Source organism: Mirounga leonina, unplaced genomic scaffold, assembly GCF_011800145.1.
Source record: "Mirounga leonina isolate KUSES-001 unplaced genomic scaffold, KU_Mleo_1.0 Mir_376, whole genome shotgun sequence".
In the NCBI taxonomy this organism is placed as follows: domain Eukaryota; kingdom Metazoa; phylum Chordata; class Mammalia; order Carnivora; family Phocidae; genus Mirounga; species Mirounga leonina.
In genome coordinates, this window is record NW_023270718.1 from 642,078 (window position 1) to 656,207 (window position 14,130).

The 14,130-nt window shown below is 49.3% G+C and overlaps 1 long non-coding RNA gene across 1 annotated transcript; it reads right to left on the reverse strand.

Annotated features, from left to right (window-relative positions):
- Positions 1 to 2,745: 2,745 nt before the first annotated feature.
- On the reverse strand, positions 2,746 to 13,456 carry LOC117998077. Its single transcript, XR_004675941.1, has 3 exons — positions 13,397 to 13,456; positions 12,184 to 12,332; positions 2,746 to 2,826 (listed from the first exon to the last, which is right to left on the reverse strand). It is a non-coding gene; the product is annotated as an uncharacterized LOC117998077 (long non-coding RNA).
- Positions 13,457 to 14,130: the final 674 nt, after the last annotated feature.

Below are 14,130 nucleotides of genomic sequence, written 5' to 3' on the forward strand. Positions count from 1 at the left end.
AGAGGGGAGAGGCAGGGAGAGAGGGAGAAGCAGACTCCCCGCTGAGCAGGGAGCCCCACCCAGGTAGATCCCAGGACCCCCTCCCCCGCCCAGATGATGACCTGAGCAGAAGGCAGATGCTGAACCAACTGAGCCACCCAGGCGCCCCCTGATGGATTTACATATAAAATGCAAGTAAGACTGAGATATGCTTCAATATAGCAGGGGACAGAGAATGGGTGGGGCATAGAAAAAATGAAATTGACCATAAGGTGATAATTTTTGAAGCTTGTTGGAAGGTTGGTAGCTACCTGGGGTTTCCTACACGATTTTTATCTACTTATGTACATGTTTGAAATTGCCCATAATAAAAGGTGTTTTTTTTTTTTAAGTGTGCTACTCAGACCACAACATTGGAGTTATGCTTAATCATCCTCTCTTCCTCTCTTGTGCTATATCCAATCCATTAGCATATCCTACCTATATTCAAAATTCCTCTAGAATCTGACCATTTCTCATTACCTCCACTGCCACTTCCCTGTCCAAACACCACCGTTCCCACCTTGATTCCTGTAATAGCCAACGGTTCAATGCTTCAGCCTTTGCCCTCCCTGATCCCCATTCTATTCTCAACACAGCAGCCAGAGTGATTCTTTTCAAAAATAAGTCTAAAAGCTCTTCTCAAAACCTTGCAATGGCTCTCCATCGCACTCAGAGTCAAAGTCAAAGTTCTTACAAAGGTCTACAAGGTCCTGCACTCTCTGTCCCACTCCTTGATCTCTCTGACCTCATCTCCTACAACACATCCTTTGGGTCAGTCCAGTCACACTGGCCTCCTTCTGGTTTCACCAATGCACCAGGCACGCTCCCACCTCAGGACATTTGCATTTACCGTTCCTTCTGATCTAGGGTGCCACCTCTTTCAGGTCTTTACACACAAGTCCCCTTCTCAATGAAACCTTCTCTGACTGCCCCTATTACAACTGCAGCCATCCCCTCCCCACCCAGGCATTCCCTTTTCCCCACCTTTTTTCTCTCCTGTACTTACCACCATATGTCATACTTGTTTATAGTCTTATCTCCCTCCTTAGAAAAATAAGTCCCACAAAAGCAGGGATTTCTGTCTGTTCTGTTCCCTCCTATAGACCCAGTGACTGAAACAGTGCCTGGAACAGAACAGGTGCCCAGTAACTATTCATTCTATGACTTTGGTCACTAGTGTTTTCCATACAGTGCCCTCCGCCACCGCACTATTCCTCCAGGGTTCAAACTTAGGTGTTAGGTCCAAATGGGATAATTAGGAAAGAAAATCTTGATTTTTTTTTTTTTTTAAATTATCCTAAGGGAAGAGAAGTAGGGTCCTAGCACAGCAGTCTATGTAAATGATGCACCGCGGGGCAGCATCTGTGAATGGTGCTTCTGGGGTGAGGGCCGCCAATGGATCCAGGCCCTTAGACAATGGCATTACCAGTAAATCATCCCAGTGTGCTGGGAGACTGGAAATAATGTTCAAATTCTCTTCCTAGGAACCCAAGAAATGCAAAAACAATGTTACTTTGGCAGCTTTACAAACAAGGGAAGGAAATGGAAATGAGCAAACTTTGTTCAGGACAAACTTTCAATGCAGTGTTTGATTTTCTGTGTGTCTCAGACAAATGACTCCAATTTCTGACTTTTTAAAAATACTGAAAATAATCATATCATGGAATCAAAAATACCAGTACGCACTTTGGAAAAACTGTTTGGTAGTACCTGCTAGGACTCTATCTATGTATGCCTTATGACCTACCAATTCCACATCTGGATATTTACCCAAGAAAAGTGATTGCATATATCCACATACAAGAATGCTCCTGGCAGCTCTATTCATAAAAGCTCAAAACTAGAAATAGCCCAACTGTCCACCAACAATAGACTTGGGAAATAAATGTGGCATAGTCACAAAATGAAATGCTTTACAGTGATGTTTAAAAGTAACAATCCTGCCGCATGCAACAATATGGTGGACTCTCACGACATAATGCTGAGTGAAAGAAGCCAATGACAGAAGAATATATAATTGTACGATTCCTTTTATATAAATATCAGGAACGGGCAAACCTAACTTGCGGTGAGAGAAATCAGAAAGTGGTTAGCTCTGGATGGTGCTGACTGAAGGGGGCACATGGGAACCTTCTAGAACGTTAGAATATTCTATATCTTGACCGAGGTGGTTGTTACATATACATTCACGTGTATAAGTTCATAGATATATATGCATATATACAAATTCATTGAGCTGTACACCTAAGTTTTGTGCTCTAAGTTATACCCCAATAAAAAAGTTAAAATCCTTAAAGATTTTAAATAAAATAGAATAAATAACGTGTGTCAGTACTTTCAAGACCTGCAATACCAGAATGCAGGGCTGGTGGCCAGTGGAATGTACACATGGAGAATGGGGCCAGGGTCTCAGTTTCCCCCTCTCGCCACAAGGTGGCTCTCTCCCCTCTCTCAAGTCTTCCCCAGTCCTCTGGGAAAACTCAGGAAATGTCCCAGGAAGCAGAGGGTTGTGTGCTCCTGGGCACTTTGGACAGCCTGAGCCCCAGACTAAAAATACTGTGTAATGACGCCGGCCTCACTACAGAAGAGTGTAGCCCTTTTAAGGCAAAGACTTGAATCCCAGTTCTGCCATTTCCTAGCTGTGTGACCTTGGGACTGTTCCTTAACTTCTCTATGCCTCAGTTTCCACATCTGTACAGTGGAAATAATAATAGTACATACCTTGTGATGTGGTTGTTGGTGGTGGTGGTGCTGTTGTTGTTAGCGTGAAATGAGTTCACCCTTAGGAAACTCTCAGAACATCACCTGTCAGAGAAGAAGAGCTCAATGTCATTATCTGAGTTAGTATTAAGAGAGGAAATGTCAGTAACTGCAAGAGGAACACCTGGCATCTCACTTCTTCTGGGGGCCAAGCAGGTATTAGAAAGCTGATGAGCTGGAGATGAAAAGAGCCTGTTCTGGCTTCTATGTTCTTTTCTAGAACCTATGTTCTTTTCTAGAACCTTCTATGTTCTTTTCTAGAACCTGACGGCCCAAAGGGTTTCGCCAGTCTTTCTGTAGCTTTCAGAGCTCTGTACCTCAATGTGGGGAGGCAGAATAATGGTCCCCTCCCCCAAAGATTTCTACAGCCTCGTCCCCCGGGCCTGTGAATATGTTACCTTACCTGGCAAAAGTGACCTTGTAGTGACCTCATGAGTACCCTGAGATGGGGAGGTTATCCTGGATTACACCAGGCAAGAAGGACAGACGCAGGAGGATCGGAGTCACAGAAGCAGAAATGAGAACAAAAGCAGAAGTCAGAGTAGCTTGGCTAGGAGCCAAGGAATGCAGGCAGCCTCTGGAAGCTGGAAAACTCAAGGAGGGGATTCTCCCCTAGAGCCTCTGTAAGAACTGTAGGGACAAACGGCGCGCCGCCCCAAGATGCGCCAATTTGGCATAAAGGCTTTTTGAGTTAAAAAAGCAATCGAAGGGCTCCTGGGTGGCTCAGTCAGTTGAGCATCCAACTCTTGATTTCGGCTCAGGTCATGATCTCAGGGTCGTGGGACTGAGCCCCTCACTGGACTCCCGAGAGCGAAGAGTCTGCTTGAGGTTCTCTCTCTCCCTCTCCCTCTGCCCCTCCCCATCGCTCACGCACACGCTGTCTTTCAAATAAATACAATCTAAAAAAAAAAAAGCAATCGAAACCCAGCAGATGCAGGAAAAGCTCTGTAACCACCACCCCCCAACTCAATCTAAAAGAATTTAGATAGGAGACCTGCCCTGGGAAGAGAGCCATCACCATAGGTAACTACATTATGATATGAACTAGGCATGGTGCACAGCGGGGATCCTAGCAAGGCCACTCTGATCAAAGTCCTCCCTTTATCCCCTTGTGTCTGAGTGGCCCGGCAAACATTTGTTTACCAAACATTTGTTTTTCATCTTTGTGTAAACTGTATTCCTTTCCTCTGAAGTCCCAGCCACCCACCCACTTCCCCATCCAGAAGGACATATAGACCTCTTTTTGCCTGAGTGTCTGGAATTTCCTTGTCTGTGTGGATTCCCCGTGTGTACACCTGTGAAATATGATTTCCTCCTGTTAACCTGTCTCATGTCAACTGGATTCTCAGTCCAGCTAGAAGGACCTTGAAGGGGACAGGAGTTCCGGCTCCCCGACAAAACACGGTCTTTGATGTTAGCCCTGTAAGACCTACTTCAGGTTTCTGACCTCCAGAAACTATAGGATAATAGGCGGATAATAGGTGTGTGTTGGTTTCAGCCGCTAAGCTTGTGGTCACTTGGTACAGCAGCAACTGGAAACGCACACACTCAACTCCACGCAGCGTCTGGGCAACTTGCGGGGGTGTCTGCCGTTGTGACGTGATTTTGGAGTAGTGTTGTTGGGGTCCGGGGCCGATGGCCGAGAAAGAATTCTTACGACTTGAGATGTCTTTGGTACAAAAAGGTGGTTTTATTAAAGCAAGGGGCAGAAAGAGCTGCTGCCTCAGCATTGTGAGGAGCAACTGATTCTACATTTCAGAGTTGAGGGAGGTAAAGACAAAGGGAAGTTCCAAAAGGACTTTCATATGCTAAAGAAGACTCACAGGATCCTGGAAGCCTTGCTGTTGTCAAACTAAGGTGGTTTTTCCCTCTAGCAAAGCATTAACATTAAGACAGTTGGGAGTTTCCGGGAGGAACATTATACTCTGCCTGCCTCAAGTATTTGTTAATGGGCTGCAGGTTATAAGGACATTTAATCTTACCAACATTTCCCTCTCTCTTTGTTTCCCACATCAGTTGTACATCTTAATTTCCTTCATCTATTTAAACAGGACAGGCAGGGGCGCCTGGGGGGCTCAGTCGGTTAAGCAGCTGCCTTTGGCTCAGGCCATGATCTCAGGGTCCTGGGACCAAGCCCCACATCGGGCTCCCTGCTCAGCGGGGAAGCTGCTTCTCCCTCTGCCTCTGCCCCTCCCCCTGCTTGTGCTCACTCTCAAATAAATAATAAAATAAACAAATAAACAGATAGGACACCCGATCTCATGGTTCAACATTCAGTAAGTACACACAACCACCTTAGCTGAACCCGATTCACACCCTTGGACCCCGCACTGCCACTTCTGCCTACATATTTGACAGAAATGCACAGGTGTGTCCACCCAAGGACCTTGACAAGAATGTTCCTAGCAGCACTATCTGTCATTGCCAAACACTGGAAGTGACCCAAATGCCTGTCAGCAGCAGAGTAGATAAATAAATACACTCATCATTTCCTACACAGCCACCTCGGGCCCTGAATCTGCCCTTCTCAGTGCTCACAGCAGGAAGGAGCTCCTGGAAGACTCTGACCCCCCCCCCCCCCCCCAGTAAGTACGTATAATATCAACAGTCAGTATTTGGGGATGTCTACGAGCACAGAGGGGTTGAAGCACCGTCCATGTGTCAACTGATCTCATCCTCACAGCAACACTCTAAGGTCAGGGCTTTTATTATCCCCATTGTACAGACGGGGAAACCGAGGCACGGGACATCTAAATAAGACACCAAGGCATGCTTGCTAGTGCAGAACGAGGATTCGAACCCAAGCAGTGTGGCTCTACTATAGGAGGAGGAGACATAGAAAGTCACAAGTGGATGTGGCCTGGGAGCGGCAAGCTTGTCCCCTCACAGCTGGGACACATGCAACCCTCGGGTCCCAAACTGCAAGGGGTCGGCGGCCTCGAGACTGTCTGGCAGCACTTTCTTTTTCTTTTTTTAACACTTTTTTTTTTTTTTTAAGATTGTATTTATTTGCGAGAGAGAGAATGAGAGACAGAGAGCATGAGAGGGAGGAGGGTCAGAGGGAGAAGCAGACCCCCCGCCGAGCAGGGAGCCCGATGCGGGACTCGATCCAGGGACTCCAGGATCATGACCCGAGCCGAAGGCAGTCGCTTAACCGACTGAGCCACCCAGGCGCCCCTGGCAGCACTTTCTAATCCTTGGGCTGGCCCTACAAGGGGGCAGCCTTCCCAGGAGGTTGGTGGGCCCAGGCTGAGGGTGCCGGAGTGTGGGGCTGATCATGTCCTTTCCAGCTCCAAACTGGGTGACAGGACACTTGCTCCTGGTCTGATGGCCAGTGCTGGGGAAGCCCTTAGGGGCACTGTGGAGGGCACGGCGGTGGAGGTGGGGGAGTCAGGAGTAACTTCGACATTGCAAAAGCCCAACACTTGAACCCGGTCCTTAGCTCTGGGCCAGAATACCACCTCTGAGTGGCCAGGATGTACTGGTTGTCCCCCTCTGTTCCTAGACCAAGGACCAGAAAAACTGAGTTCTGATTGGTAAAACACAGGGAAATTGATGAACACTCCAAAGGCACCATGAGGAACAATACCTCTTCCAACGGTGGAAGACGGGGTTTGGGTTTGCCGGATCAGCTGTAAAAGCTTCACTGTTTTTACAGGCATGAGCCTCTCAAAGGCTGTGAGCCCTGAGGACAGGGAGGCCACTCCAGGACACCAGGAACCAGGAGCCACCCACACCCAGAGTTACTGGAAGAATGACTGCTCCCGTCTGCATACTGCAGAGACAGGCCCCCGTGCCAGGACGGCTGTCTCTAATCTGCTGGTGACAGCCCAGCCAGCCTCACTTTTCCCGGGGAGGGTCTAGAACTATCTGGGTCCAATTATTTTTATAAGCAGCAAAAGTCCTGGGAAACTGGCTTCTGCAAACCATTAAATTTCTCTCACTTGTAAACTGGAGATAATCATCGTTCTGGCTGTGACAATTAAGCGGCCTCCTCTTGTCACATGCAAGAGCCAGGCGGGGAGACAGGTCTGCGAGGCCTGAAGCTTGCATAAGAGCTAGGAGGGAAGGTGTTGGAATTAACTCGAAAGATCTTGGGAGGAGGGGGTGTGCCTGGCTGGCTCAGTCGTGGAGCATGAAACTCTTGATCTCAGGGTTGTGGTTCCAAGCCCCATGTTGTCTACACCCCTGGTTGGGAGTAGAGATGACTTAAAAAAAAAAACAAAAAACAGACGAACTATGAGAGATGATGGACTCTGAAAAACTAACTGGGTTCTAGAGGGGAGGGGGGTGAGGGGATGGGTTAGCCTGGTGGTGGGTATTGAGGAGGGCACATTCTGCTTGGAGCACTGGGTGTTATGCACAAGCAATGAGTCATGGAACACTTCATCTAGAACTAATGATGTAATGTATGGGGATTAACATAAGAATTAAAAGAAACAAACAAACAAAAAACAAAAGATCTTGGGATGCATAAAACCCTTGCCTGCACCTTTACTTACAAACGAATTCTTCATTGAGCTAAAGACAAAAATCAAGGAAAACCTAGATTGATGTACATTTGATAGATCAAAATTAACTAATCTAGATTAAAAACCCTGGGGGACGCCTGGCAGGCTCAGTCAGAAAAGCATGTGACTCTTGATCTTGGGGTTTTGAGTTTGAGCCCCACGTTGGGTGTAGAGAGGACTTAAAAAATAAATAAATAAATAGGGGCGCCTGGGTGGCTCAGTCGTTAAGCGTCTGCCCTCGGCTCAGGTCATGATCCCAGGGTCCTGGGATCGAGCCCCGCATCGGGCTCCCTGCTCTGCGGGAAGCCTGCTTCTCCCTCTCCCACTCCTCCTGCTTCTGTTCCCTCTCTCGCTGTGTCTCTGTCAAATAAATAAATAAATAAATAAATAAAATCTTAAAAAAAAAACAACAACAGGTAATGCAGTGACTAATTACAATTAAATAATGTCAAGGCATTCGCTCATCAACCTGCAAATGTGGATGCCGTCAAAGCTTCTGGCCAGCCTCCTGCAGACAACCACACCCAAATGAGAAACGCAGACGCAACAGTTCTGCTGAGCCACCCTCTCCTGTTCTGTTCCCTTCCACCACACAAACCCTGTCCACTCTGAGCCTGAGGGTTTCCTTCAGAGAAGCCCCGCAGGGGAGCTCCCCGGGGTCCTCTCTCAAAAGGCCTCCCACCTCCCCTGCCCAGGAGCAGAAGGCAAGAGCCCCGAGCTGATGGGAGCTATGGAGATTGTGCCGCCGGCCGCGGTCCTTCCCGTAGTCACAGGACTGGTGTGGCCGCGTGCCTCGCTTTCGCCCACGGAATGAGGTGCAAGTGACAGAGTGCCGGTTGCAAGCCTGGGTCTCATTTGAGGGGCCTTGCACGTTTCCACTTGTCCTTTTGCACCTGCACGAGGACAAGCCCAGGCTAGCCCACTGGAAGGCGGCAGACACTTGGAGGGAAACCAAGTCTCCCAGCCACCCTGCAGACCTGGGAGCCAACACAGCCAACCCCAGGAGACCCAGCGGGCCAACGCTGCTCAAACCGCCGCCTGTGAAGTCAGCTTAAATAAAGGAGATCTCAGACAGAATGTCAGGTGGAGAGAACAGCGGGGAAGAGCAGCCCAGCAGAGGGAAGGGATGGAGGACCCGGGGGTGAGGGAGAAGAGAGGCTGCTTTTGACTGGGTGCTCAGGGAAAGCCCTGGGAGTGGGTGACCTGCCAGAGATGCAGGAACAAGAGGGAGAGGGAGCTCGGCACAGCTGGAGAGGGTGCAGCCAGTCAAAGCCAGGAGGCAGGCATGCGGTCGCGTGCACGAAGAAGGGAGCGAACAAGGCAGGGAGCAGGGTGGCAGGAGGTGGTGTCCGAGCGGCGGGCAGTGATGGGATCACGAGGAACGAGGACCATGCATGCTGTCGTTGCAACAATTAAATGTGTTACTATGTGGAAAGCGCTCAGGACAGCGCCTGGGTCATGGTGAGCATCCAGAAAGTGTCGGCCCTTGCTTTACTGTTGGCACTTTTATCCACAAAATGCAGTGTCTCCCTCTCCCGGGGTCCTAAGAGGAAAATCCCCACAGGATGATTGCCCCTTCCTGGAACTAAGGAGAAAGAGGTTCATGCAGAGGGGTCGGGGTGGGGGAGGGCGGGGAGGGATCTTGACAAGGAAACTCACCTTTGACTCTATCTGAGTTGGTATCCTTTGAATCCTTATAGCAAGACTGAGTCCGTGTATTATTTATGATATTAAAAAAAATATCGCCGGGGCGCCTGGGTGGCTCAGTTGGTTAAGCGACTGCCTTCGGCTCAGGTCATGATCCTGGAGCCCCGGGATCGAGTCCCGCATCAGGCTCCCTGCTCGGCAGGGAGTCTGCTTCTCCCTCTGACCCTCCCCCATCTCATGTGCGCTCTCTCTCTCTCTCTCTTTCTCTCTCTCAAATAAATAAATAAAATCTTTAAAAAAAAAAAATATCGCCAAACAACCCAGATGCCCATCACCAGAGGAATCGATAAGCCAGGTGTGGTATATCTATACAGCGGAATATTACATAGTTGTAAAAAGGAATGCAGTACTGATCCATGCCACACTGTGGATGAAAACGTGATGCTAAGTGAAAGAAGCCAGAACCAAAAGGTCACATGTTGTTCGATCCCATTTTGATGAAATGCCCAGAACAGAGGACCCACACAGAAAGCAGACTGGTGGTTACCAGGGGCTGTGGGAGGGAGAGATGGGCAGTCACTGCTTCATGGGTACATGAAGTCCTTTTGGGGTGATGAAAACGTTTTGGAACAAGAGAGAGGTGGTGATCGCACAACACGGTGAATGTACAAAATGCTACTGAATTGTACACTTTATTTTTTTTAAGATTTTATTTATTTTATTAGAGAGAGAAAGCATGAGTGGGGGGAAGGGCAGAGGGAGAGGGAGAAGCAGACTCCCCACTGAGCAGGGAGCCCGATGCGGGGCTCGATCCCAGGACCCCAGGATCGTGACCTGACCCAAAGGCAGACGCCTAACCGACTGAGCCACCCAGGTGCCCCTGAATTATACACTATAAAATGGCTAGTTTGGGGGCACCTGGGTGGCTCAGTCATTAAGCGTCTGCCTTTGGCTCAGGTCATGATCCCGGGGTCCTGGGATCAAACCCCGCATCGGGCTCCCTGCTCTGGGAGAAGCCTGCTTCTCCCTCTCCCTCTGCCTGCCGCTCCCCCGCTTGTGTGTACTCTCACTCTCTGTCAAAAAATAAATAAAATCTTAAAAAAATAAAATAAAATAAAATATTTAAAATAGCAGCCAGAAGCGCCTGGGTGGCTCAGTCGTTAAGCGTCTGCCTTCGGCTCAGGTCATGATCTCAGGGTCCTGGGATCGAGCCCCGCATCGGGCTCCCTGCTCTGCGGGAAGCCTGCTTCTCCCTCTCCCACTCCCTCTGCTTGTGTTCCCTCTCTCGCTGTGTCTCTCTCTGTCAAATAAATAAATAAATATCTTTAAAAAAATAAATAAAATGGCTAGTTTTATGCTATGAGAATTTTAGTTCAATTTTGTAAAAATACCAAAATAATTGGAAGTCAAGCCTCCTGGGAGGAATCACTCCCATCCTTTGTAACCTGGCAGGAAATCTAAAACCCAATCTGTTCCCTAAAACACTCATTTCGAGTTTCATGGCAATTCCTCCCAGAAACCATTGACAGGGAGAGGAAGAGCGAGCCAGACAAACCTCCACCCATCTCTGAGAGGTTGGGTACTTCCGGGGCACCCTCCATGCAGCCTGCCCCGCCTGAGCGTTTGTGGGTGCTGCCCCGTGGCTGAAATACCACCCCCTCCACTGTCCCCTCAACAAGGGCAGTAACATCTAGATGGTTAAAAACCAAGTTGGGGGGTGCCTGGGTGGCTCAGTTGTTAAGCGTCTGCCTTTGGCTCGGGTCATGATCTCAGGGTCCTGGGATCGAGCCCCGCATCGGGCTCCCTGCTCGGCAGGGAGCCTGCTTCTCCCTCTCCCACTCCCCCTGCTTGTGTTCCCTCTCTCGCTGTGTCTCTCTCTGTCAAATAAATAAATAAAATCTTAAAAAAAAAAAACAACAACCAAGTTGGTCCCAGAGCCAGATGGCCCCCTGCTGCAAGCTGTGCATTCTCAGGAAGGTGACTTCACCTCTCAGAAGCTCCACTCCCCCATCTGTAAAATGGGTCCAATACTAAGACCTTCCACTTCACAGAATTGGATGTGAGGATGAAATGACATGATTCGTGGATGGCACTTCGAACTCAAGAACTCCATACATCTGTTCCACGAATATACACAGAGCACCGACTGAATGCCAGTCACTGTCCCCAATACTGGGGACACAGCAGTGATCGAGACAGACACAATCTTTGCCCTGACAAACTTAACATGTTAGTGGGGAGCAGGGAGGACAGACGATAGACAGGGCAGAGCTAACTATACGATACGGCAGCCCCAGTGTTAAAATATGGTAGGAAAGTGTTAAAAACAAATGAAGTAGGGAAGGATAAAAGTGTCAAGGGGTGTGTTGTGCAGGGGTGAGGGGTGTTCAACTAGGACCGCCTGGGAAGACTTCATGAAGAAAGCGATTCATGGAGTTAATGTGTATAAATTGCTTAGAACTGTCCTTAGTGCACAGCAAACACTGTAAAGTGCAGGTGACACTGCAGATGGTGGGGGATGGGCATTCCAGGCAGAGGGAACAGCAAGTGCAAAGGTCCTGAGGAGGGAACAGGCCTCTGTTGGTATGGATCGTTGAGGGGGCCGGCATGGCTGGACAGGAGGGCAGCGTGCAAGCAGGTGGAAGGCAGACAGGAAGTGGGAGCTGGACCCCAAGGGGCCTGTGGGCCACGGTGAGGCCACGGGCCTCTCCCCTGAGTGAGAAGGGAGGCCGCTGCGGTGTTTTGAGAGCTCACTGTTTCTAGTAATAGTCTCATTTCCCTCATTCACCTCCTTTGTGAAAAGACATCTTCGCCTCTCTCCTTTTCTTCCATGGCTGAGTCCTCCTGCCCACACTGCCTCCTCCTCCCACATTTGGGGGGAGGATTTAAAGAATTTTTGATCACATAGTTCTGTATAACACACATGACATTTCTAGGAACCGGGAGTCTTCGGGTCTGGGGACTATGTGACTGGGAGTTTACGTTGCTCTGAATTTTGATAACTGTCAGATTGGAGATGAGCCTCTGACACAAAGATGCCATCAGACCAGGTATCCCGGTGTAAAGGAATGCCTACATAGTCAATAACACCCCTTGGGGAAAAAAAAAGAAAGAAAGAAAAAGGAAAAGCACCGGCTTAGGAGAAACGTGAAATTCTAGTAAAAGGTAATTTAAACAAGAGAGAGAAAGGATTAAGGGCTTGAGCCCGTCTGCTCAGGATTGAAGTCAGGACTTTGTAACTCACCAACCATCGGGCCTTCGCTGCTGGGCTCAGCAGGAAGGAGGCGCCCAAGGGCTCCATCTGAGAAGGCACCAAAGGTGTGTCCCAGAACGTACATGAATGATTTCATGGTTTATTCCAGAATCAGGTATTTCTGCTGTGTGATCCCCATCCTAAAACCCCAGAACGTAAGAAATGACCATAAAAATCAGATGACTAATTTTTTAACTTAATGCTATAGAGAGTTACTATTTCTCACTTTACTCCCCTCTGTCTCCAAATTTACCTGTAACCCCAAGCACCTCAACCTCATTCCCAGCACCTCAGTCCTGCCTGCATCATGCCCTAGCAAATATCTTTAGGTTTTTTTGTTGTATGTGTGGGTTTTTTTAAGATTTTATTTATTTATTTGACAGAGAGAGACACAGCGAGAGACGAAACACAAGCAGGGAGAGTGGGAGAGGGAGAAACAGGCCTCCCGCAGAGCAGGAAGCCCAATGCAAGGCTTGATCCCAGGACCCCGGGATCATGACCTGAGCTGAAGGTAGACACCTAACCTCCTGAGCCACCCAGACACCCACAAATATCTTTAGTTTTATTCATTCCTTTCATTAGGGGCTTTCCATGACTCTGGACTCTCAGGGTACAACGGTGGACAAAACAGACTCAGACCCTGCCCCAGATCAATCCCTAATATACGGAAGAGGCTCCATAAAAGCTTTTAGAATGAACAGAAATGGTCTCTCTCTCTCTTTTTAGAATTCTGTACTGGCAGAAAAAAAGAGCTGACCCTCCAATTCTGTCTTTGAAATTTGCTGGCTCCCAAGCTCCAAACTGGGTTACAGAAAAAAATCCCAAGACCGGGCACCTGGGTGGCTCAGTTGGTTAAGCGACTGCCTTCGGCTCAGGTCATGATCCTGGAGTCCCTGGATCGAGTCCTGCATCAGGCTCCCTGCTCGGCAGGGAGTCTGCTTCTCCCTCTGACCCTCCCCCCTCTCATGTGCTCTCTCTCATTCTCTCTCTCTCAAATAAATAAATAAAATCTTTAAAAAAAAAAAAAATCCCAAGACCAGGGTTCTTTCCTAAATGGGCCACGACCTATTTCCACAGCCTCATCTGGTGACTCCCTCCCACGCAAAGCTGCACCCTCTTCCCAGAACAAGGCGGGTTCTCTCGCGCCTTTGCTACTGGAAGCTTAAAGCCCTGCTCCAACGTCACCTCCTCCAAGAAAACATACCGGCACCCCAGCAGAGTCCACCCGTCAGTGTCCCTGCGGCAGGATTTAGTTGAATGTTGTGTCCCGCACCCCGCCCCACCCCCACCAGCCGCAGAAGGAAGCCAGGGGCGGGCAATGCTCCTCGCAGCCGCCAGAGGGCGCTTTCAAAACACCAACCCGACCTCTTGGTTTCAAATTCCCCCCAGCGTCTCCCAGGTGCTCTTAGAGTTACCAGGTAAGACGCTTGCTGGATTCAAATCCTGGGCGGGCCACTGATCCTGCAACTCTGAGCTAGTGGCATCACGTGTCCAGGCCTCTGGTTCTACACAGTGTCGTCAGGGGGATGAAACAAATGGCTTCCTACAAAGCCCTTGGGAGAGCGTCAGACACGTAGGCCGTTCTCAGTTCGCGCTGGCCGCTGCATCGCTAGGCCACTGCTTCTCGGCTGGAAACGGCAAACTCAGATCGAGGGACTGGGGCGAGTTTAATAAAGAGACCATCACAGGAGCAGAGGCAAGTGGTGACACAGCTCCCCAGGGCTGGAAAGGAGGACTGATGGATAGACAGAGGGATGGAAAGATGAGGATGTGTTTCAGCAAGCATAGTAAAAACGTTAACTGTAGGGGCGCCTAGGTGGCTCAGATGGTTAAGCGTCTGCCTTCGGCTCAGGTCATGATCCCAGGGTCCTGGGATCGAGTCCCGCATCGGGCTCCCGGCTCAGCGGGGAGCCTGCTTCTCCCTCTGACCCTCTCCCC